Genomic DNA, 26,550 nt, shown 5'->3' with positions numbered 1-26,550 from the left:
GTATGGCTCTCTTCTTTTTTTTCTGTGGAGCACAGAACTAGATGTTAGGCTCCAGTTCACCAGTCAGTTTTAATGGGAAACGATGCAATAAATGAGTTATTGGTCTGGATACATCAGGGTGAGGTGAGTAAATCATGACAGAATGGAAATTATTGGGTGAACAACCCCTTTAAAAGCCCAGATCCCTTCATACACACTATACCTCTGTTACTGGCCACAATCCCTACTGACCACAACAGTGCGTCCTGCTAGCACTGTTTACCATAGATTACCACCCTGATAACACTGAGAAAAGGCTGGAGAACACTGTGACTCGTCTCCTGTCTCTCTCTTTCTTTCAGCACGGGTGGTCTGTAATTAGATGCTATTCAAAACACAACGCGTTCCTGCAGCGGTCGGTACATGCAGCGTCCGTAATACACTCCAGTCCGTTCCGAGCGGCTGTTAAGATCAGGACATACATCGTGCCTGTCAGAACGGCGGGGATTCAAGGATGCAACACTCACCGGTCATGCCGTCAAGATCCCGGGAGCGTTCACGCTGCAATGAAGACAAGGATGAGGAAGGGGAGCTCACAGCTCCATTTTGCGGTATCTGTTGAGCTGCGGCTCCAAGCCGCTGGGAAAAGAGGACACACACAGCTTGTTCGCAGCGTGTTTACAGAACAGGGCACACACACACAATCTCAACCCTGCTTCCTCCTCACTCCTCACTTCTCACTCCGGTCTCCTTGTTTGAACTATCACGCCCTCATAGGGAAATACCCCTCCTCATGGGCCAGATATCCTTTAACAGACCATGGGCAGCACATCTTTGTCTCTATTGTCGTTTCGGGTGGACTACTGCTGTGTGCAATAGAAGCAAACTGAACACAGTGTGAGCTGGCCCTGCCCCCTTCCCCGTGTTCCCCTGTGTGTGTGTGTGTGTGTGTGTGTGTGTGTGTGTGTGTGTGTGTGTGTGTGTGTGTGTGTGTGTGTGTGTGTGTGTGTGTGTGAGCGTGTATTTCTCAATTTGTGGGGACCAAATGTCCCCATAAGGATAGTAAAACCCGAACTTTTTGACCTTGTGGGGACATTTTGTCGGTCCCCATGAGGAAAACAGCTTATAAATCATACTAAATTATGTTTTTGGAAAATGTAAAAATGCAGAAAGTTTTCTGTGAGGTTTAGGTTTAGGGGTAGGGTTAGGTTTAGGGGATAGAATATAAAGTTTGTACAGTATAAAAACCATTATGTCTATGGAAAGTCCCCATAAAACATGGAAACACTACGTGTGTGTGTGTGTGTTTGGGTGGTTTTGAGGAACTTTTCTTAGGTTACAAACTGGTAATTACAAGGGTATTATGCTATAAATTTGGTTTATTAGGACATTTTTAGTGTCCCCATAATTCAAATCGATTAAAAAAACATATTAAACAAAGTTTTTTTGAAAATGTAATTTTTTTTAAGCAATTGCAATCCTGTATCATAGTCTGTTTTATGTGAGGGTTAGGTTTAGGGGTTGGGTTAGGGGATAGAATCTATAGTTTGTACAGTATAAAAATCAGTATGGAGAGTCCTCATAAGGATAGCCGCACCAGCGTGTGTGTGTGTGTGTGTGTGGTCTTTGTCCTGTGCTCTTTTGTAATACTGGCCTCTTCCCAGTACTGGGAAAAAAATATCCTAGGCCCACTGTTATCAATATCTCAATATCTAGACAATATCTACAATCTATCTATGTATTCGCAATAAACCTTGACCTGAGTAGAGTGTGATAAAAAAAATATATATATATATATATAATAACAAAATCATCTTTTTTGTAATATTAGCTTTGCTTGTTAACGCACCACAATAATGATCTTCATGCTTGGGGTTCAAATACCTACATTTTGGTGTTAATATCGTTCTGCACTTTTTGTGCTATAGACATAAATGATCCAACAAATGGTCTGGTTTGTTGAGGAGAGTTGTGTCATTACTTTTCTAAGTGATTAGACGTATTTTGCCTGGTGCATCATGCATGAACGGGTTAAATAAATCCCATAGACTTACATTGAAGGGACCTGCGTCATATCAAGGAAATTGACAATTAGAGACTTTGAGTAGGACATGAGCTCTTTTGAATTTGTCTATGAAGCAACCACCTATCAAACCACCCAGACCACCCTAGCAACCATCTAGTGTCCACACAACACCTGGCCAAATCTAGAGACCAAAATATCAGAGACTTGGAGGTTGACACTTTTATATTGGGCAATGAAGCAACCACCTCACAACAACACAAACATCATAGAAATTACCTAGCAACCACAAAGCACATGCTAGCGACACCTAGTGATCAGCCAGAATGCCCTAGCAACCATATAGCCAAATCTATGGACCACATAATATCATATAGACATGGGGTTGGGATCTTTTGAATTGGATCAAGAAGCAAACACCTAACAAACACCTAGAACATCATAGCAACTACGCTTAAAACCCCCAAGAATACCTTAGCAACCATCTAGCAACAACCCACTTAGGGGTGGGCTGTTTTGACTGTTTTGAACCACCTAGTAAACACACAGAACACCCAAGCAACCACTTAATGACAACCCATAATACCCTAGCAACAACACCGTGTAAATCTAATTAATTAAATTGGGCTCTTTTGAATTGGGCCAGTAAATAACCACCTAGCAACCCCCCAGAACAACCTAGTAACCATCCAGAATATCCTAGCAATGACTTAGCGACAACCTATAACACCCTAGCAACCACAAAGCCAAATCTATGGACCAGAATATCACTTAGGGGTAGGCTCTGTTGACTTAGTAATTTTAACTTAGTAAAAGGGTTAGTAAATTACCACCTAGCAACCCAGAACACTCTAGCAACTATGTAGCGATAAACCAACAAAACCCTAGCAATCACACTGCTAAATCTAGGTACCATAATATCATTCAGGGGTGGGCTCTTTTAACTTGGGTCTGTAAATAACCACCCAGAACCAGAACACACTGGCAACTTAGCAACATCCCAAAGCACCCTAGCAACTACACAGTCAAATCTAGGGACTGGGACCAGAATATCGCCTGTTGTTGGTGGGTTCTTTTAACATAAGCTAGTAAATAGCCACCTAGCAACCACATAGAACACGTTAGTAACCAAAGAGAAACATGCTAAAAGCATTGTAGAATGTTGCATGGAGAAACATCAGTCACATTTTCTACAGAAAGAGTACAAACAAATATCTTGTTAAAAACGCACACATTTTTAGTTATTATGTGAATTTGAAAACTCACTGGGCAATTCATGTTATGTTTTTAATACTAGTAATACCAATCAATTATGAGATTATTTAATCAAGCTCTGCTTTCAACCCTCAGTTGTTTTGTGATTAAACCTGCTATTAATACAATTTAGCTTAAGCCATAATTAGAGGAAAAGGGCTGAAAAGAATGTCACTTAAAACTATTAGTGTTATGAGCTTACAACAGTAATTGAATTCAGTGATTGTAACTAATCTGGAAAAAACATAATATGAATTCTAAAATAACATAATATATAATTGGTTAAACTTTAGTATAAAATGAAGATATACAGTACACTGCGTTTTTTATGGGAAGAAAACATGTCATCATAAAGTTAAAACATGACCTGAAGACAGCTTGCGACCTGTGCGTGTAGCGCAAAGTGAGCGCAACGCGATGCACTCACGTCAGTAACTCTGGACTTGAAACAGACAGACAGAAAAGCGCACGGCAAGGAAATCAACCGAAACCGTGTGCTCACACAAAGACAGACAATGAAACACAAGACAGACATGGGACAATGATGCCATGGTCCTGTCAGACAAAAACCCATAACAACATAAGCACTGATGATGCTGATGTAGGGCCATATAGCATGATTGCGAGTGTGATATTGCTTATATAAACAGTTCTATAAGCAAGTACATTTTTAAAAATGAGGAAAAACCAAGTACCGTCACAAAAAACACATTTGTGCATGGAACTACTTTCTTACGGGACGGAATAGAATCTGCCATTTTTAGTTTAAACCAAACGTCCATCCTCTCAAAAACATCACATGTGAACTAGTATCATGGCTTTTGCTGTTTCTAACAAGTTATTTGAGAAACAAGGATGTATGCATGTGTATGTGTTTGTGTTTGTGTGTGTGTGTGTGTGTGTGTGTGTGTGTGTGTGTGTGTGTGTGTGTGAGAGAGAGAGAGAGAGAGAGAGAGAGAGAGAGAGAGATATGGAGCATGTGCGACCACCTGTCTTTGTTGCCACTCCCAAGCAAAGATGCTGCAGTGTGTTAGTCAGCTTTCTGAAGATAATGTAATTTTTGTCAAATGCATCCTATTTTCTCTGTGGAAAAATAGCTGTCGAAGCGGGGGTATTCCTCCCTATTTCACGGTAACCGGTGGACAAGAGTCATTCACTATAGAAACCACAATCTCCTCCGCCATTTTGAAAAGTATGTCCGGTAAGAGGTAAGCACCTTGAGTTTGTGTTATTAATCAGTCTGTTATGTCTCTCAGCTGTGATGAGCCTTAATACTGAATTTGTTAGTTTAAAGCTGTTTAAAGCTATTTCCCAGCTTTAGTAATAGAGCATTAATCCAAGAAATCACTGAATGCAGATGAATGAAAATACTGACTGACTGACTGACTGACTGACTGGCGAGGCATGTCATCTCAGCTGACACATTTACACACTAAAATGGTCTTTTGCTGCCACTTGCTGTCTAAAATCTTCAATGTCACAAAAATAAATGTTAAGAGACACATCTAGCGGTTTGCATATCTGCACTGCTCTTACACTTTAGTTGAGAATGGCATGAACACAAGTGGAGTGATACAAACACGTCTCGTCCAATCAGATTCAAGGACTGGAACTAACTATTTTATATAAGATATTATACTATCTGAAAATGCCTTTAATAGTGTAAAGCAGTTCAATGGAAAGGAGGAGGCGAGAACCGGCTTGGCAATGTAAATAATATTTTAATGCTAAACTTAAACAAAAGACAAACACACACAAAGAACGGGTGTAGAATCACGATCCGGCCCGCCCTCCGCCCTGCCACAAATAGTTTCAATGTACAGTAATTTGTGTCTTTTTGTTAGTACCATGTAGTGTAGCTAACTACTTTTTCAGAGTACATTGACTGTATTTTTATCTACTTTAAATTTTGTGTAGCTTTTAGCTTGGCAAGCTACGATTTCAAAATAGCTTCCACAACACTGACTATAACACAGGAACTGCAAGATGGGAGAGAGGAATTTCTTATTACCTTTCCCACAAAGTCAGTCTTTAACATAATGCATCGAATGTATGCAAGTCACTCAGCAGACAAATTAATGACATATGCTCTCGCCATTCTTCACTACGCATGGATTTCCCCAACGGCAACCCTATGATTCATTTTCCAGTATCATTCTCTCAACTTTGTGTGTGTGTGTGTGTGTGTGTGTGTGTGTGTGTGTGTGTGTGTAAGCTAAGAGCAATTACTTGTCATCTTGCAGCCTCACCTAATGGTCCCACACCTGTCGTATGGAGTTTTGGTAGTATTTTAATATTAATTTGTATTCCTAGAATGGATTCCTCAAACATATGCTCCCTGGAGCATTTAAGCAGAATGAAGATTGTAATAACAAGGCAAGACTTTCCCACTTGCCTACTAGGTTGTCAACAGACAAAATAATCATACAATAATGCAAATGTGACTAGCTGCCTCTCATATCTGTCATGTAACTGTTCTGCTAGCTTTTATTGGTTACATTTACATACTATAACTGCATAATATGGTTGTCAGTACAGTTTGGAGAGCTAAATTCAATTATGTTAATACACAGTTTGGTAATAAAAGTTTTTGGGATAAGTAGAAAGAAAGAAAAAACTAACTGGATGGAAATGGTGAGTTTTGGGATGCATATTTAAAAATGATACCCTTAAAGATGCATTACAACATTTTTATATTTTTTATATTTACTATCGTTATCTGCAGCTATTGTTACAGACATTATTCAAGACTATCACGAGTTTGAGAAGGGTATTGACTTCAGTTACCTGTTTATACAAGCATTATTCAATCTGCTTTTGTCTGCTGTTGTACATAACAGGAAAATTTGAGTCACAACCAAAAATACGGTTGTCAATCCCAAATACGAATGTCGCCATTATTAACTGTAAGGAAATCACGACATCTCTAACGTATGAATGTATATTCTGTGAATCAAAAATGGCTAATGATGTTTAAAGAACACACTAGAAAGTTTAACAAATTTAGGCAAGCAGCAGAATGCAGAAAGTATCCACGCTGTTAGCTCTCTCTGTAACCTTTCATATTCCTCTCAGCGATGTTAACATTCTTCTCCTCTCTCTTCTGGCTCCATTAGCAACAACTACAGACCACTGAACACACAGAACCATAAATCCGCCCCCCTATTCCCTTATTACAATTTGTTGCCTTATTACAATTTGTTGCCTTACAGGCTGGAATTATGACACATCAAATTGACCTAGTTTTCCAGAAGCTCTGCTAACAACCCGCTAGGACAATAATGTTAATCAGAGAAATGTTGGATGACATTGTCATAGGCTTCATTTAGTCATGGTTGAAACAAAGTGTTTTCTGGTCATGAAGGGTCATGCAGGGTGCATCAGTTTGAAGCATCTGCTCATAACGTGACTCTCCCCTTAAAATACACACTGAGATAGCAATTATTAACATTCATTAAAACAAGTGTAAAATGAGAAAAGAAGAATGGCTTATTGAATTCTCCTTTCTCTTTCTTCAGCTCAACTGCTGTGGATCCGCGTGCACAGGATTGTGGGATTTCAAAGGCAGCGAAGGATACATATATGCTGAGTTCAAAAATTGATCAGATGAAGGTATCTCAGTAGACAGGATGTGACATAAACATTGGATTCGGACGTGCCTTGGTCCCTTCCTACCTCCGTATACAGCCTCCGGAGGCAGCATTTACCTGGTTTCGGATGCAGCCATAGAGTGCTCGTTCTTCAGAGTGAACATTTGACTCTTCAGAGTCATTTTCACAGTATGATCATAACGTGAAGGGAATGCATATTAACAAGATATTTATGTTGCGTATCATTTAGACAAGCTAGAATAAAAAAATGTCACTAAACATCTCTTTTACTTTTTCGGCCCCTGTCTAACTCGCTCTAACACATATTGTTTTATTCCTATTGGTTCTTCATTAGATGCCCATTATGGAGGCTGTCACACTGCAATTGTGCGACCGAAAATTCCTGACACTTCGTCAGAGGCTAAGATTCATCACAATGACAATTAATCTGCCATCGGTAAGCAAGGCACTTTTAAGCAACTAAAGACTGATGATTTGTCCCTATGCTGAAATAAATATTTTATGATTCCAAAATTGTCTTGAAAAATCCTCTAAGCCCTGAGAAAGAATGGCATCAGTGTGTGTGGCATTTTAAAGGGACTAAAACTAAACTGCTGTAGGTCATATAAATACAGCTACAGTGGCCCAACGAAGCTGCTGGCTAAGAGATCAGATCAGCGTATTGTTGTAGCAAAGGTTAATCTGATGATTTGATTTGTTATTGATCACTGAACTGGAGCGAATCCGCCATACACAGTTAGACACTTTGCGTCCATTGAGGTTGTCAGCTAAAACTCAGAAGAAGTGCTAGCCTGCTTTCAAAAACCCCAAACATTTTAGTTTTGTTCAGTGCAAAACTAAATCAAATCTGCCATGAGTGCTCCAACTGACCTAAGAAACATCATGGTTACTGTTGTAACCTCCGTTCCCCGAGGGAGGGAACGAGACGTTGTGTCGAATGAAGTGACACAAGGGGTCTTCCTGGGATGCCAAACGTACCTCTGAACCTGAGAAAAGGCCAATGTCAAGTTGGCAGACAGAATTTGCATGCCCCGGACATACGGGTATAAATTGAAGCAGGGCAGCAAGTGCCAGTCAGGATTTTGCACTGAGGAGCCGAAAATAAGGTACGGCCGTTTACAGTGGTAGGTCTAGTGCTGTGGCAGTAGGGATACAATGTCTCGTTCCCTCTCTCGGGGAATGGAGGTTACAACAGTAACCATGACATTCCCCTTATGTCACTCACTCGACGTTGTACCGAATGAAGTGACACAAGGGGTCCCATATAAAAACGGCATGTACTGACCGTGTTTCGTGAACTGTCGAGACAGGTCCAAGCAGGCTACTGCGTGCTAGAGGAAACGGTGTCGGCTGCACGTAGCCCTCTCCAATACCCCCAAAGAGATGTGACATACAGACCTTAGGTTCCCCGCACCCCTGAGGGGGGATGGGGGGGTGGCGGGGTTACAGGTGCATGGGAGCAAGCCCGGTAGCCGCAGCCTTCTCTCACATTATGTCTCACACGTAGGACATGAAGCGTCCTTAAATCTTAACACTATGAAATGCGTCGGGGAAGGTGGTCTTTCCAGGTCCTATTCTTTCAGGGGGAAAATACCCTGCGGAGGCCACATCCTACCCAGTCTACGGGGAGGTAACATGTGGCAAATACACCACGAGGGTTGTGAAGCCGTACGTGGGAAATGACGCTGTGGTAGGTCCAGCCTAATGAGGGAGGACTCAGGGACCGGGGCAGTGGGGCTGCAGAAGGAAAACATGGGTCCGCCGACAGGGGGACCGTACCACGGGAAATACATCACAGGGAGTTTGCCTGAAAAGGGAACTAAGCCTGTGGAGCGTGACCCCAGTACAGAGCACCTGTGACTCGTAGTGGGTCTGGACGCAAATTTCTCTGCAGAATTCGCAGACCAGAAGGCTAGGGAGGAGAACATCCAGGGAGCAACGCTTAGTGGCTAACCTGGGATAGAAGGTGCACTGGATCAACTTGGTGAAGGGCGCTGTGTGCAAGCGGAACACTCGGTCGATTTTGCAGCGTTACAAAGTTCTACCGGCTTGGACCTGACCAAACACGGGACATTGCCCAGTCCGCTGCTCTGCAGATGTCTGCTAAGGAGCCATGGGCCAGTGCCCACGAGGATGCCACACTTCTCGTAGAGTGTGCTCGAACCCGCAAGGGGGCGGGCACGGCCTGGGTGTGATAAGATAAAGAAATAGCATTGCACACCTCTGTGGGTCTTCGGCTCGGGAAGAACACCAATTCACGAACAAGCGCCACTTTAGGGTGTAAAGTTGCCTGGTGGAGGGAGCTCTGGCTTGGTTGATCGTGTCTACGACAGCAGGTGGTAGATCCACTAGAGCCTCGGTAGATCCAAAGTCCAGCCTCGCGCTCACGGCGGCCCAGGAAAGCATAGCGGACATCTGCGTGTCAGCCTCAGACTGGGCGAGTAGACCCGAAGGTGGCAGCCCAGACGAGTCATAAGCATCAGACGCCGGTGTGACGCTCCCCGATGCAGCGCCGATGTCGTCATTCCATTCCGGGGGCTCAAGGGAGAATGCCGACCGCAATGTTACCATTGTTATGTTCTTGCACTGAGAACATGAAACTTTTATGACCATCAGAAGTGGAGAGAAATCAACCGCATCCAGGAACTACACAGAGGCGGAAAAACATCTTTAAAAAGACGCGTCCTGAAAAGGACATTCAACGCCTGCTGTGTATTGCTCTTTTATGAGAGGGAACTCAAATTCTTTTAGAGGAAATAAACTTTTTTAGGAGCAGAAACACTTTTTCAGGCAATGAAAGCGCTGTCGAAGCGCCCAGGGGCGTGGACTGCACAGCGTGCAGAGAGAGAGAGAAAACGCCAGCTGGAAATGCGCCGTAGATCCAACAGCAGTGCTTCTTGCCAACAGAGGTGAGTGAAAATGAGCTTTGCTGTTGCACAACCGTTCGGCTGCGAAGAAAAATTCTGACTGGCATTCGCTGCCCCTCTTCCCTTTATACCCGTATGTACGGGGCGGGGCATGCTTTCTCAGGTTCAGAGGTATGTTTGGCATCCCAGAAAGACCCCTTGTGTAATTTAATTCAACACAACGTCGAGTGAGTGATAGAAGGGGAACATTTACTCTCAAAATATTTTATAAACTATGAAGTGTGTCTTGTATTTCTGTTGGCTGTTTAAAAGAACTAGCAATGCCCAATTTGCAGATTAATAATCCTTTTGAGTCAGTTCTTTTCAGTGAATTGGCCAAACGGGCTTGCAAAACAGTCTGAATTAATTTATGATTCAGTTTAATTCATTTAGAACGCTCTCTCACTGAATCATTTGGAGCGGCGTCTCACACATTAAAACAGTATAGGGATATTTACGAACATAGAGAACAAACAGCGCTGGTAGATGTAGTTGGTTTCTACAGTAGAAATTTACCTACAATAAACTGAAACAAAGGGCAGTCTTTTTGAGAGGTAACTTTGAGAAACTTAGTGCCGTGTCATGTGAACAAAAAAGTTTTTGTGCTGTTTTTGAATCAGGGGCGTGTCTAGGGGGAGGCTGGGGGAGGCAGTGCCTCCCCTAGGATAAACTCTGCCTCCCCTGAGATTTTGAGAAACAATCTGTCCATCTGTTGTTTTGAGTGTAGCCCCGAATGTATTTTGAATAGTTGACTGACAAATATGAAACCGGACAAAAGCCTATGTAAACCCCCGAAATCATAAGATGCCTTATTTCATTGTGCTTTGGCTTTGCACATACTGCATACAGCCTGTAAAAATAGACATAGGCATAATCTAGCCTATAGAATAAGTTCCTTTGCTGTCGGTAGCCTATGGGCGACTCCGTTTCTTCCTCTCTGTTGAATATGCAGCAGGTAGAGGAGGAGCTTGTACAGTCGTTGACATCAACTAACGTTACTTAGTGGCGAGTTAACGGCAATTAGCAGGAAAGACAGCAAAAATTAAGCAAATGAGGCTTTGGGGATTTTTCCGAAAGAAGTCAGTAGGTAAGAATTCACATTTGTTTTTGTCCTTAAAGTCTTAAGATTATCATCTAGCTGGCTTTCACCCACAGTAGGCTAAACCTCAAGAGTTGTAGCCTCTAACCTCATTGTTTAGATTGATGCAGGTTGGTAGCTCTGAGTTAATGCAGCTGCCTCTCACACCGCAGACTGCGGTTCAAGCCCCGTTCTACGCGTACTTTTCTTGTTTATCAGGTGTTGTTTTCGCTAAGGATAACCAATAAGCATTAACATAAAATTTATGTGTGACTTGTTTTGTGATATTAGTTTGTAGGAAATATACACTTTGATTTGATTAAATGGTTTTGTAGAGTGTAGCAAAGATGAGCTCCAGACTGAGGAGCAGCAGCAGCAGCTGTGCCAGAATCAGGCATGGAAACTGGTAACAATTAATAAGTCACTTTACTTTAGAGAAAGTTAAAAGTGAAACATTGTTTATCTCAATGATCCTAATGAAAGGATTTTGACAGATGAATTATTCTCATAGAGATGATGAGAATTATATACAGTTCGATGCCATAGTGTGTCAATGAACTTAGACTGAAGTCATTCATGTATTGCTTTAACTTAGGATCTTATACATCATTTTGACTATATATGTCAAAAAATATAAATTATTTATATTCAATATTTTTTTTACCTCACTTTACTCTAATATAACTCTTTTGTGATGACTTTATGTTAATGTACATGAAAATTCAAGAATCATGATAGATATTAGGGCAATCCCACTGATCTGCTCTTCCCAATACATTTTCTTTAATGGTATTGGTCCACAATTTGACATATGTAGCACTTGATGAACTAGTTGTTTCAAGCTGATTTGCAATAAGTTATGTGCTGTATCTGTTCTTTTGCATCACAGATGATTCAGGGAGGAGAGAGGATGTTGAGGATAGTTCTAGAGTGGAAGATTTAGGAACTGTAGAAACAGGCCCAGCCAGAGCAAAACTCAAAGAATACCCTCTCACCAGCTTTGGACTACAGAGAAGTGGTTGCTAGTGTGAAAATAAAATTGTCTGGGCTAAGCCCCGGATGTCCTTCAATGCTGGAAACGCCTCTGCATCTGATGATAAATTACAATTTAAAAGTGGATTGTTTTGTGCATATTTTTCCATAGCTAGCAGATGAGTGAGGTCTGACACAACAAAAATCCAGTTTAAGCCCTATAGCCTAATAGGGGCCCTGTGCCTATCTCTGGGTTCCTGGCTTAGAAAAAGATATGCACTAAAACAGATTGTGTGTCGTATAGCTTAATTTTGCGTCGATTTTTTCAATTGTTTATGTTGCCCCCCCAAACAAGCCAAATGCCCCCCAAACATGATATCCTGGTGTAGAACCCTCACGGGAAGGAGGACAGGAAACGAAGGTTCCAGGGAAAAAGGTAAGGGTTTTAATGTCTGTCTCAAAAAATAATTATAACAAAAGCAACACACAATAACATAAGCGCAGTGGGTTGGCTTGTTCTGGTCCAGTCCCTCTGCTCTGCGGCCGCTGGCTTTTCACCGCCTCCTCACTCTACTGCAATTAGAGACAGGTGTTAGTCATAATTTGGCCCAGGTGTGAGCGCCTTACCGCTTCTCTCTCCGGACGGGCGCTTGACCACGCCCGCTGCCACATACCCCCACCGCCCGACTCAGGCCGGGCGTCATCCGGCCTGCCTACCACTCCCCCATTTCTGGAGAGGAAGTCGGCGGCAGCCATCTGCACCCCGGTCTGTGGATCACCTTGAATTTAAAAGGCTGGAGAGCGAGATACCAACGGGTGATCCGGGCGCTAGTATCCTTCATGCGGTGGAGCCACTGGAGTGGGGCATGATCCGAACAGAGGGTGAAGGCCCGCCCCAGCAGGTAGTAACGGAGGGTGAGGACCGCCCACTTGATGGCCAAACACTCCTTTTCCACGGTGCTGTACTTAGTCTCCCTTAAGGAGAGCTTCCGACTAATGTACAGCACCGGCGCCTCCCTCCACCAGCTGCAGAGTACGGCCCCCAGCCCTCTGTCTGAAGCGTCCGCCTGCAAAATAAAAGGGAGAGAAAAATCAGGTGCATGTAAAAGCGGCCCCCACAAAGTGCAGCTTTAATCTGCGTGAACGCCTGTTGACACTGCTCCGACCATTGGACCGGATCTGGAGCCCCCTTTTAGTGAGATCAGTCAGCGGGCTGGTGACGTCCGAATAATTAGGCACAAATCTTCTGTAATAGCCAGCCAGCCCCAGGAACTGTCTCACCCCTTTTTGGTCTTAGGTCTAGGGCAAGTCGCAATCGCCGCAGTCTTTTCAATTTGGGGACGCACCTGGCCATGACCTAAGTGGAACCCCAGATACCGTACCTCCACACGCCCAACCGCACACTTCTTAGGGTTTGCCGTGAGCCTCGCCCGTCGCAGCGATCTCAGGACGGCCCTCAGATGATGCATGTGCCGCTGCCAATCATTGCTATAGATGATAATGTCATCCAAATAGGCAGCGGCGACGCTGTATGCGGTCTGAGGATCCGATCCATGAGTCGCTGGAACGTGGCTGGGGCCCCGTACAAACCGAAAGGAAGCGCCACAAATTGGTGTAATCCAAACGGCGTGGTGAAGGCTGTTTTCTCGGGACATTGGTGTCAAGGGATCTGCCAATAGCCCTTTGTTAAATCCAGGGTCGAGTAAAATCGAGCAGTACCTAACCGATCGAGCAGTTCATCAACACGGGGCATTGGGTACGCGTCAAATTTAGACACCGCGTTGACTTTCCTGTAATCCACACAGAACCGAACCGACCCATCACTCTTGGGAACAAGAACAACCGGCTGGACCAATCACTGTGGGATTCCTCTATTACGCCCATATCGAGCATTGCATCTAATTCTTCCCGAACGACTTTCTTTTTATGTTCGGGTAAGCGATAGGCGGCAACGCACCACCGCGCCCGCTCGGTCTCGATGTGGTGCTGTATGAGGTTCAGTACGGCCCGGAGAGGGAAAACACGTCCGCAAACTCTTTTGTAACTCGGAAACCTCTGTGAGCTGCCGCGGTGAGAGCTGGTCCCCACAAGTGACCGGAGTGTTAAGATTGTAGTTTTGTTTACCTCCGGTCCGAGCTCCGCCCTCTCCGAACTACCGTGGCCAACGCCACAGAGGCCGTCTCCTCCCTCCACAATTTCAGGAGGTTGAGGTGATATATTTGACGCCACCTCTATCGGTACGCTTGACTTCATAATCGAGATCCCCTACTGCGTCGTGTGACCTCAAACGGTCCTTGCCACTTGGCGAGTAATTTTGAGCTCGATGTTGGGAGTAATACAAGCACTTTATCTCCCGGTGCAAATTCCCGTAGCTGAGCACCCCTGTCATACAGCCGGCGTTGGCGTTCTTGAGCTTGGAGCAAATGCTCTTGTGTTAATCGCCCCAGTGTGTGGAGCTTTGCTCGAAGATCAAGAACGTATTGAATTTCATTTTTGGCATTAGAAGGTCCCTCCTCCCAATTTTCACGGATGACATCGAGGACACCGCGGGGCGCCGCCCGTACAGCAGCTCAAACGGGAGAACCCGGTGGAGGCTTGCGGACCTCTCGCATCGCAAATAACAGGGGTCTAGCCACTTATCCCAATTTCTAGCGTCATCGTGCACGAATTTACTGAATCATGTTTTTGAGCGCTTTATTAAACCGCTCCACTAGGCCATCTGTCTGAGGATGGTAAACGCTAGTGCGAATCGATTTAATGCCCAAGAGCTCGTGAAGTTCGCGAGCGTCCGTGACATAAAAGTTGTGCCTTGATCGGTGAGGATTTCTTCGAATCCCCACCGGAGATTATCTTGAAGAGTGCCCCTGCAACACTACGCGCGGAGATGTTGCTCAGAGGCACTGCTTCCGGATATCGCGTCGCGTAATCCACTAGGACTAACACGGCTGATGTCCGCGTGCTGACCGCTCTAATGGCCCGACGAGGTCCATCCCAATTCTTTCGAAGGGGACCTCGATTAATGGTAGAGGGCGCAAAGGCGCTTTTGGGGTGGCCGGTGGGTTTACCAGCTGACATTCGCGCACGCCGCGACACCACCTGCGGACGTCACCGCCAATGCCCGCCAATAGAAGCGGGCTATTAGACGGAGAAGTGTTTTTCGCTCCCCTAGGTGACCGGCCATAGGATTATAGTGAGCCGCCTGGAAAACCATTTCCGGCGGCTCCGTGGAATCAATAATTGTGTTACTTCCTCCTTTGTTTGGGCGCCCTGCGCCACCCTGTATAAGCTGATCTTTAATAAGCTGAAAAATACGGATATGAGACGGCGACACCCGGCCGGAGTTGTTGACCATCGATTACTCTCACTTGGTCAAAGGCGTGCTTAAGGGTATCATCCCGCGACTGCTCCAAGGGAAGTCCTCCGGGAATTCCCGAGAGGAGGAGCGCCCACCTCGCCCCTTCCCACGCCACTGGAGCAGTCGAGGACGGCCCTGGCTCCGCCTCCCGCCAAAGCATCGCACATCACACACCCTTCACTCGCGCAGGACCCATCCGCACAAACTCCCTCCAATAGCTTTCTAAAATTCGCCAATCCGCACCCAAAATTAGCGGATGGGTGAGGCGGGACTAACCGCTGCCTCTACACTATGTTTTTCTCCCTGAATTTGATCGCCAGAGTCACCACGGGATATTTGTGAATATCCCCGTGTACACACCTTACCCTCACCAGTTTAGCTGAGCCCAAAGCCCGGGTTGAACCAAGCGCTGGTGGATGGTGGTCTGGTTACAGCCGGTATCCAACAAAGCTTGGTATGTACCCCTGGATTCTTACCGAATCTGCACGCTCCAGCCCGATCGGGGCAGCCTGTGGAGCATCGGAGACCCGCACCACCGCCCTATTTCCATCAGCGGGCACTGATCCCGAAGTGGTCCGGTCTCCGCACCTCCAGCAGACCGGCCCAGACGCTGCGGCCGCACCTGCGCTGGCGGGCTCCCACCTGAGGAGGAGAGCGGCTGAAGGATGGAGAAGGGCTTGGTGGGCGTTCCCAAGACCGGGAGCTGGGCGCTGAACGCTCCACGCCTGCGGGGGCAGGAACGGACCCTGGGGAGAGAGCAGAGCGAGAGGGAAGAGGGAGGGAAAAAAACAGGGGAAGACACAGGGAAAGGGGAGACAGACAGAGAGGGCTCATCCGCCCGGAATCGCCGCCATGTGGTCCTCCGCGAGCCGGACGGCTTCCTCCAGCGACGCCGGGCGGTGGCACTGGACCCACTCGGCCGTCTTCCGGGCAAACGCTGGACAAACTGCTCCAGTACCACCTGGTCGACGAGCTCCTCGACGCCGTGGTCCCGCGCAAGCAGCCACCTCCGACACGCATCACGGAGCCGTTGGGCTGAACGCGAACGGGCGGTCGGATTTCTCCAGTTTCAAGGCCCGGAAGAGTTGGCGACTTTCCTCTGGGGACCGACCAACCCGTTGCAGGATGGCTCTTCGCAGATCATTGTAAGCCAGGAGGCTTGTTGCCGGCAGTTGTTGGGCCGCGAGTTGTGCTTCCCGGACAGGAGAGGGACTAATCGGGCTGCCCACTGGTCTTGGGGCCACCCCCAAATCTCCGCCGTCCTCTCGAAGAGGTCGATGAAGGCCTCTGGGTCGTCCGCCGCCCCATCTTCTGTAACGCGGTGGGGGCAATGTGGCGTGGGTGTCCGGGGTCGCGGCTGCGGCTGGAGCGGCCTCCTGGCTGAGGAGGCTCGGATGGCGAGCCGGTCCTCTGCTTGGGCCCGCATGATTTCAAAAAACGACGATCCTGGTCTTGCCGGAGCTCAAGCAGGGATTGTTGGTGGCTCTGGTGGAGTGTCGCGAGGGACTGGAGGACTTCAGCCAGCTGGGAGGACTCTATGGGGCGACTCTGTTCCATTATTATGGTTTTTTTTTTTTTTTTAATGTCCCGGGTTTCGGCACCAGTGTAGAACCCTCACGGGAAGGAGGACAGGAAACGAAGGTTCCAGGGAAAAAGGTAAGGGTTTTAATGTCTGTCTCAAAAAATAATTATAACAAAAGCAACACACAATAACATAAGCGCAGTGGGTTGGCTTGTTCTGGTCCAGTCCCTCTGCTCTGCGGCCGCTGGCTTTTCACCGCTCTCCTCACTCTACTGCAATTAGAGACAGGTGTTAGTCATAATTTGGCCCAGGTGTGAGCGCCCTTACCGCTTCTCTCTCCCGGACGGGCGCTTGACCACGCCCCCGCTGCCACACCTGGTAACCCCTCTGTTTTGAATCATTTTCCATGTAAACATTCGCTAGAAGGATGACTTTGACAACTGCATCATGTTTCACTGTGTTTTTAGCATCTCTCAAAGAAGCACTGCATTTTTAGATGCCGTGTCAAGTTAAAAAATAACTTCTTCAACTGACAAAAAGGCATATTGAGACACCTGCATTCAGCCCTATTCGTTGTGGGGCATTTTGCTTTTTAGGGGAGAACGTGTTTGTTCTGAATGGTTACTGGAAGAAATGCTTTAGCCAATAGATACATGAATGCCACTCATACTTGGAAAAATACAAAAAATGCTTCTCTTAAAGTCAACAGAATTTAATGCTTTGTTGTTGTTTTTGCTAAAAACATTCTCACTGGTGGAACATGCCCACGAACCCCCCTAGATAGGCTGTATTAAGCAGATTTCCGTGCTTACCCTCAGACGCAATCCTGGAGGCGCCCATGCTGTTATTTGTAAGAAGGTATCTTACAAGGTGGCATAATCATGTTGCCTACCTAGAGGTAAATCTATTGCATAAGGAGCACACCTAAGATGCCAAGCAAAATGCTTACTAGGTTGCTTATTCTCTCTCAGATTTTCCATCAAATATGGTCTGAAGTAGACTCTCAACCGACTTCTTGACAACTTCTGGCTCATGTTGTTTGTTTCTGAGTAATGTTTGGCAATTACAAAGCATGGTTGATGTGGCTGGAAAATTCCAGAATATGATGGGCTGTTGAGTTGGAATCTATGGGACGCTCACAGGACATGAGTGACAGCAGTGTAATGACTGATGTTCGTGCAAAGTCTAATGCCTTACCTCAATCGCTGTATGAATAGCAGAGAGTACAAGGAGACAGGAGAAATGACAGCTGTGTTCAAGCTGTTCCTCATGGATTTGGGTGCAAATTAAAAAGAAAATTCTTTCAGAAGCAAATCGATTTGCTCAGGTCATGGTCACTGCAAAAAGACTCATTACTAGGGCTAAACAGTCAAATGATATTGCGGTGGTAAGCCATCTTTTAAGATGCAAATTGCAATCCATCTATTAAGTTTTAGACTGAATTTCTCATTGAAACCCTCACTTTCATGCAAACTAAACTATTTTGAACGAAACAGCTATTATAATTAATAACACAAAATGTTATGATTTTCGCTTAGTTCTGCGATTGCAAGGGAATTCCATTGGAATACTTTCAGATGATGCAACCCAAAAAGTTCCACATTTGTATACACTTGCGGTCACAATGCCTGTGACACAATTAAACAATAGATTAAGTCAAATTGAAGGATGCTGGCTGAATCCATCTCAAATATGTTTAGCGGCAATTAGATTAGCATAGGTATAGCATGCAAAACACCATTGTTTTTTTTCTATCATGCCACATAATATCTAAATCGATGATTTAACATAGTTAAAATAATTTTCTGGGCTCAAAACAAGGCTCTATTTGCAGCATACAGCAATTTACTACTGAAAGTCATTTCAAATGGTACCTCTTTCTTTTTTAAAGAAAACATTTGTAAGTCTATAGGGAAAGTCAGTTCAAAGGGTTAAAAAGCACTTAATTTTGAATGTCTCTAATTAACATGTCTAAAGTTTTAATTTTGTGGCGATACTTTCCAAGCAGAGTGTATTGTAACATTTATTCCTGTGCAATGCATTGCATCATCGGCTTCCTTTTTAAGAGCATTAAAAATTATTGTCTGTTTTTACAAACTGAAAAATTAAAAACAAGTAAAAAAAATAATACATTCTGTAGTCATAAAGTCAAAGGTGCTGTTGATAGAGCTTAACTTGTAACCTGGAACAGTACTTTCAGCTATATTACATAGAATTTAAATTCAGAAGCCATTCAGCTAAAATTTGCATTATCAAGAAGGTCATTCTGTCTGTAAGGAGGCCAAACAGTTGGAGAGATAAAACGAAATGCATAATCCAAAAATGGTGTTTAATTGGAAGGTGCAAAAATATTTACAGTGCAGGAGGAAACTAAAATAAATAAACATTGTACAAAAAGAACACAAACAGCAACAATTTGCTAATTTGGCTAAACCGAATGGCCCAAGTCGGCAACACTGCTCAATCCACAATCAGAGCTGAATGCATTCAGCCAGCAAGCCTATTTATAGGCTAAAGCCCCACCTACAGGGCAAACCAATTTAACAGAAACAAACCAAAAAGTTTGCAACAATCAAATATAATATAATTTAAACACTCAACAAAACTTAAACTTCCCAAACAGGTAATACTATAACCATTAACAGAAGAAAGTTTAACAAAAATAAATGGTCAAAAACCACGGTTCCTAAATTCTCCCCTGTGACATCACACCAAAATTGTAGCTTCCACAGGAAGTGATGTGGCTGTTGCTTTAAAAAGCAGTTTGACCCAGTTTATGGGTTTGGTTGTACAGAGTGTGAACCGGGAAGTTTAACTGCTATCAGGTTTGTGGAAAATTTGTGGGAAAATAAAGGTAATTGTCAAATGAACTATGTCCAAGTTTACACAGTCAAAAGGTTAACCTGTGACACTGTCCTTTTCAGCTAAAAGTTGTATTATCAAGAAGGTCATTCTGTCCTTTGGCTCTAACATCACTTCACATCATAGCTATGAGATTCAGTGATTCTGCGAAATAAGATAGGGGGATGGGTACAGTAGGTCACCTTTCTTGTCCATGAAGATGTCAAACACAAGCCTGCTTAGAATTGCATTACAGTATATCATCCACAAATTCGATCTATATAATATAACATGACATGCATTTGAAATTAGAGGGAAATGAAAACAAGGGAGAAATATTGCCAATAAACAACATCATTGAACCACTGGGTCAAAGTGAAAATATTACGTAACACTGAATTGATGGATGTGCTAGAAGATCAATAGTTGGTCATGTTTTATATCGAACACGCCTTTTTTGTTCCTTTTCTGACACTTTTATTGACAGGAACAGCATAAAGGTGGAATTAAGTGGAGAAGACTATAGAACAGGTTTGGGAAATTATTGCATTGTCAACATATTAGTTTACCCAAATTCAAATCCTGCCATTAATTACTCCTTATTTTGTTCATTAACTGCATGTAGTTATTTCTTTCTTTGAAAATGCAAAGGACAATTTTGAAGAATATTTAGAGCTATACAATGACAGTTCATAGAGACAACATCTGTCAAGCTCTAAAAAAGGATAAAAAAAGATACCATAAATGTTGTCCATATGAATCATGTGACTCAAATGAGATTTTAGAGCTGTAGAGAAGAAGAAGATTACTTACTTAAATTTCAGCCTTTTCCACATATAAAGATGTTGTATGTCTTTTGAAGACTTGGAATAAAGCTTAAATGGTGATATGCTGGTGTTTTATGTCCTTTTTGGAGATTGACAGACTTGGTCACTATATACTGTCAATGTATGGAAAAGAAGACTCTTCAGATTATTAAAAAAAATATGCTTTTTGATATCCACAGATAAAAGGTTTGAAATGACATAACGGTACATTTATATTTTTGAGAGAACTATTTATTTAAGGTGATATTCAAATGTCCTTGGACAATCACAGAAATGCTCTGAACGGCAGATATTCGTCATATTCATAGCTTATATTTGAGGTTGATGGAGTGTCAAAAGCAGAAATAAAGTGCAGTTTTAGTGGAGGAGAGATAGAAGAAACCAATTAAAGCGGTGAGGGTGGGGGGTGGATGTGGAATAGAAGCCTGAAAGAGTGGTAAAGCATTTTACAGTTTGGGGGTGACGCACTCTAAAATATGTTCAGGTCATGTTTACTCCAAAATCAAAAGAAAAAAATATATTTTCATAAAGAAAATAAAATAAAGCTTACTTTGCATTATGACATTAGGTCCAGTCTGTTAATCTCTAAGAAGGATGGGGGCATCAAGGAACCGTGCTTCATCAGCCTCCCTCTTCTTAACCAAGTTGAGCAAAACTGCCTTATCCACCTGGAGAATTGCGAGTACCCCTAGCAGCCCCACCATCGAGGGTAGTGAGAGCGGAGGAGCTCAGAGATCAGGTCCATTCAGTAAAAGGTGCATGCCACAACGACGTTGTGAGCTCCTCATGCACCTACGGGAAGAAAGGGACCGGGGCAGGGTGCGGACGTGAGCAGTGCTCTGGGCCCTGTAACCAATCATCAAGTCGCGAGGGTTCAGGGCGTGGTGGATTGTTACACTCCAGCCCAACACTCACAGCCACCTAGAAAAGCATGGCCATCATCTCTGCGTCGGCCCGCGACGGGGTGACCGCACCCAAAGGTGGGAGCCCAGTCGAGTCCTTGGCGTTAGACTGAACCAGCCTGCTCTCCGATGCTGCAATCAAGAGCTCATCTGCTTCGTGAGCCCCAAATGAGATCGCAAACTCGTCCTGAGACGAGCCGGTGGTCCCATCGCAGAACACAACCGGGGGAAACGAGCATGCTGGGGAATGGGAAGTCCGTGGGGGGTTATCCAACAGAGCAGCTCCCATTGAAATACCCAAATCACCCCCAATGCTAACCGACACAGCCTCAAACCCGTAGGTAGAAGGACCAAAGCGGGGAGCCGCTGGGGTGGCTTTCTCTGAGGAAGGAAAGCCGTGACTGCTATGTTGCCATAGTCATGCTCTCGCAGTGAGAATATGACCCGTCCACAAACACTGTCCCTGCGTGCCCAAACACGTGAGGCAGCAATTGCGGCCGTGGGAAGCGGAGAGGTAACGACCGCAACCAGGAATTATACACAAACGGAAAGGCATCTTTAAAAAGACACTCTCCATGAGTGCCACACTTTTAGAAGGAAATATACTCTTTTAGAGGAAGCATATATACTCTTTAAGACTGCTAAAGCACCAGGGGCATTCTCTGCACTACACCAGTGCAAGAGGGGGAGAAGCCGCTGTAATGCACCGTAAATCCAACAGCTTTGCAGAGGTGACTGGATCAGCAGAGGAATTCAGATCGCTGAAACAAAACCGCTCGGCTCCGAAAAACTAAATCTGAATGAGTGGTGGCAAGCCACTTTTATACCTGTATGTCCAGGGGAGCGGCATACAAATTCCACTCGCCAATTCCCATTGGCCTTTTCTCATCTGTGTGGTTGTTGGGGCTCCCAAGGGTGACCCCTAGTGTCACTACATCAACACAACGTCGAGTAACAGATAGGAAACCCAAATGTTTTGAGGGACAACACAACTTTTTGAGTGTGTGAACTGTGTAAATGATGGTGAGTAAATGATAGCCCTTTAAGACTAGGAATGACAGCATTTACTTGCCATTTAAATCAATGGTGTCATGTTCTGACATTCTAACTGGCAAGCAAAACTAAAATGGTGCCATACAAACCCAAGCAATCCCTTGCACTACTGCTGACACTGATGTGCCTGAAATGAGAAGATGACCAAAGGTAGCTGTCTTTTTGCCTTGCTGCACTATCAGTCAATGATAGTCACATCGTTGCTAGGGTACCAGCAAATTATTATCGTCTGCTTCATTGTGGTTCGGTTGGACTGAATGGTCTAATAATCTAGAACAAAATCAGGACAGTTTTGGTGATAACCAAGTGTATGTTTAATAAATAAAATACTACTTTCTCGCTAGAAATGGAATCAAAAGTTGGAAAAAGTTCATAAAACTATCAACTGCCTCTTCGGCTACCATTTTTTTTCTTCACCTTAACCGCTGTGGCTCCACGCACACAGGATTGTGGGATTTCATAGGCAGCTAATGATACATCTATGCTGCATTCAAAAATCGATCAGATGAAGGTATCTCAGTAGACAGGATGTGATATGAACATTGGATTCGGACGGGTCTTGGTCCCTTCCTACCTCCGTATACAGCATTTGGCAGCATTTTCCTGGTTTTCGGATGCTGCCATAGTATGCTCATTCTTCAGAGTGAACATTTGACAGTGATTTTCACAGTATGATCATAACGTGAAGGGAACGCAAATTAACAAGATATTTATGTTGCGTATCATATAGACAAGCTAGAATAAACACTTTTCATGAAACATTTCTTTTAATTTCTCAGTCCCTGTCTTACTCTTGCTTTCTAACTTGCTCTAACACACATTCCATATCAATTGCTTTACCCCTATTGTTTTTTCATTAGATGGCCATTATGGGAGCTGTCACACTGCAGGACTTTGACTGAAAATTCATGACATTCGTCAGAGGCTAAGGGTGTGTTCACACTTGCATCCAAACCTTGGTGCGCACCAAACAAGCAGACCGAGACCGCCTGAAAAGCGTGTCTCGGTCTGCTTTCAAACAAACTCTGGTGCGTTCGATTGATATATGAATGCAACATGGACCTAAGACGTCTAAACGACCAAAAACAACAAGCGCGTTTCGCCAAGCAGCAATCGTTGTTTTGAATGATAGGCAAGTTCTTTTAAGCAACTAAAGACTGATGATTTGTCTCTACGCTGAAAGAAATATATTACGATTCCAAAATTGTCTAAAAAAAAATCATACATGTGCACCTTGCTTTAGATGCACTAAGCTCTGAGAAGGAATGGCAATTTTGTATGTATCAGTATGTGTGGCATTTTACAGGGACTAAAACTAAACAGTTGTAGGTCATATAAATACAGCAGCAGAGACCCAACGGAACTGCTGGCTAAGAGATCAGATCAGCGTATTGTTGTAGCAAAGGCTAATCTGATGATTTGATTTGTTATTGATCACTGAACTGGAGCGAATTCGCCATACACAGTTAGACACTTTGCGTCCATTGAGGTTGTCAGCTAAAACTCAGAAGAAGTGCTAGCCTGCTTTCAAAAACCCCAAACATTTTTGTTTTGTTCAGTGCAAAACTAAATGCAATCTACTTTTAATAGTTCTGTTCCAAATCTGCCTTGCTGCCACCAAAATTGAAAGTGACCGATTTGGAATGATCTACTTAGGCAACATATAGCATTAGAGATGTCAAAATAATTTGGTGTTGATATAGCGCTAAGCTAACAAAACCATACTCTAATAAGCATAAAAATACAAAGCACACAAATATTGGGTAAAACATCCATGTATTTTAATCTACACTTTTCATTATTGAATGAATTCTAAGTATGCTTATGTATATACAGTACTGTAAGTCACTGTGCATACCATGAGTGCTCTGACTGACCTTTGTTGTTGTTTTAGCAAAAACATTCTCACTGGTGGAACATGCACCCGAATCCCCCTAATAAGCTGTATTAAGCAGATTTCTGTGCGTACCCTCAGGTCCAATCCTGGAGGCACCCATGCTGTTATTTGTAAGAAGGTATCTTACAAGGTGGCATAATCATGTTGCCTAGCTAGAGGTAAATCTATTGCATAAGGAGCACACCTAAGATGCCAAGCAAAATGCTTACTAGGGAACAGAACCATAAATATTGAATTGCTTATTCTCTCTCATGGTTTCCATCAGAAATGGGCTGAAGTAGAATCTCAACCGACTTCTTGACAACTTGTGGGGCTCATGTTGTTTGTTTTTGAGTAATATTTGGCAAATAAAAAGAGTGATCTGCATGGTTGAGGTAGTTGGAAAATTCCAGAATATGATGGGCTGTTGAGTTGGAATCTATGGGACGCTCACAGGACATGAGTGACAGCAGTGTAATGACTGATGTTCATGCAGAGTCTAATGCGTTACCTCAACCGCCGTACGGATAGCAGAGAGAACCAGGAGAAGGGAGAAATGACAGCTGTGTTCAAGCTGTTCCTCATGGATTTGGGTGCAAATTAAAAAGAAAATTCTTTTAGAAGCAAATCGAATTGCTCCGGTCATGGTCACTGCAAAAAGACCCATTACTAGGGCTAAACAGCATTCTTTGTGTGTCATAATGACATTGTGGTGGTAAGCCATCTTTTAAGATGCAAATTGCAATCCATCTATTACGTTTTAGACTGAATTTCACTCTCACTTTCATGCAAACTAAACTATTTTGAACGAAACAGCTATTATAATTAATAACACAAAATTTTATGATTTTCGCTTAGTTCTGCGATTGCAAGGGAATTCCATTGGAATACTTTCAGATGACGCAACCCAAAAAGTTCCACATTTGTATACACTTGCGGTCACAATGCCTGTGACACAATTAAACAATAGATTAAGACAAATTGAAGGATGCTGGCAGAATCCATCTCAAATATGTATAGCGGCAATTAGATTAGCATAGGTATAGCATGCAAAACGCCATTGTTTTTTCACATAATATCTAAATCCATGATTAAACATAGTTAAAATAATTTTCTGTGTTCAAAACAAGGCTCTGTCTTCAGTATCAGTGACATTCAGCAATTTACTACTGAAAGTAATTTCAAGTTGTACCTCTTATTTTTTTTAAAAAACAAAAATGTTTGTAGATATGCATTTGGAAGTCTATAGGGAAAGTCAGTTCAAAGGGTTTAAAAGCACTTAATTTTTTATTCAGAAGCCATTCAGCTAAAAGTTGTATTATCAAGAAGGTCATTCTGTCCTTTGGCTCTAACATCACTTCACATCATAGCTATGAGATTCAGTGATTCTGCGAAATAAGATAGGGGGATGGGTACAGTAGGTCACCTTTCTTGTCCATGAAGATGTCAAACACAAGCCTGCTTAGAATTGCATTACAGTATATCATCCACAAATTCGATCTATATAATATAACATGACATGCATTTGAAATTAGAGGGAAATGAAAACAAGGGAGAAATATTGCCAATAAACAACATCATTGAACCACTGGGTCAAAGTGAAAACATTACGTAACACTGAATTGATGGATGTGCTAGAAGATCAATAGTTGGTCTGTTTTCTATAATTTGGCTTTTCTGACACGTTTATTGACAGGAACAGTATAAATGTGGAATTAAACGGAGAAGAATGTAGAACAGGATTAATGAAATATGAACATGTTAATGGAATAGTTTACCCAAATTCAAATCCTGCCATTAATTACTCCTTATTTTGTTCATTAATTGCATGTAGTTATTTTTTCTGTGAAACTGCAAAGGACAATTTTGAAGAATATTTAGAGCTTGTTGCATACAATGACAGTTCATAGAGACAACATCTGTCAAGCTCATAAAATAACAAAAAGAATCCATAAACGTTGTCCATATGAATCATGTGACTCGGATGAGATATTAGAGCTGTAGCGAAATTTCAGCCTTTTCCACAAATAAAGATGTTGTATGTCTTTTGAAGCCTTGGAATAATGCTTAAATTGTGATATTCTGGTGTTTTAAATCCTTTTTGGAGCTTGACAGACTTGGTCACTATAAGCTGTTATTGTAAGGAAAGAAAAATGCTTTTTGATATCCACAGCTAAAAGGTTTGAAATGGCATAAGGGTACATTTATATTTTTGAGATAACTATTTCTTTAAGGTGATATTCAAATACTTTATTTATGGTTAAAAAAAGAACACATTGTCATGGCTTCATTTAACAAAACTCACTGCTGATCTCCTATTATAATGGTACAATACATTTTGTAGAGATTTC

At 43.3% G+C, this 26,550-nt stretch overlaps 1 protein-coding gene across 4 annotated transcripts in view; it reads right to left on the bottom strand.

The window, feature by feature from the left end:
- The window catches only part of LOC127631287 (disabled homolog 2-interacting protein-like), a 129,936-nt gene that overhangs the window by 57,175 nt on the left and 46,211 nt on the right, over positions 1–26,550 (bottom strand). For 2 of the 4 annotated variants that reach the window (XM_052109361.1, XM_052109362.1), the window contains exon 1: positions 507–931. The exons of the other annotated variants lie outside the window; for them this stretch is intronic. The gene's annotated coding sequence lies outside the window, so the exon portion shown is untranslated. Of the gene's footprint in view, positions 1–506; positions 932–26,550 lie in introns of those variants that run through there. 4 annotated transcript variants of the gene reach the window in all.

Source organism: Xyrauchen texanus, chromosome 37 (genome assembly GCF_025860055.1).
Source record: "Xyrauchen texanus isolate HMW12.3.18 chromosome 37, RBS_HiC_50CHRs, whole genome shotgun sequence".
NCBI lineage: Eukaryota > Metazoa > Chordata > Actinopteri > Cypriniformes > Catostomidae > Xyrauchen > Xyrauchen texanus.
Note: the sequence above shows the minus strand (reverse complement) of the source record. Positions and strands in the feature narration are given on the sequence as shown.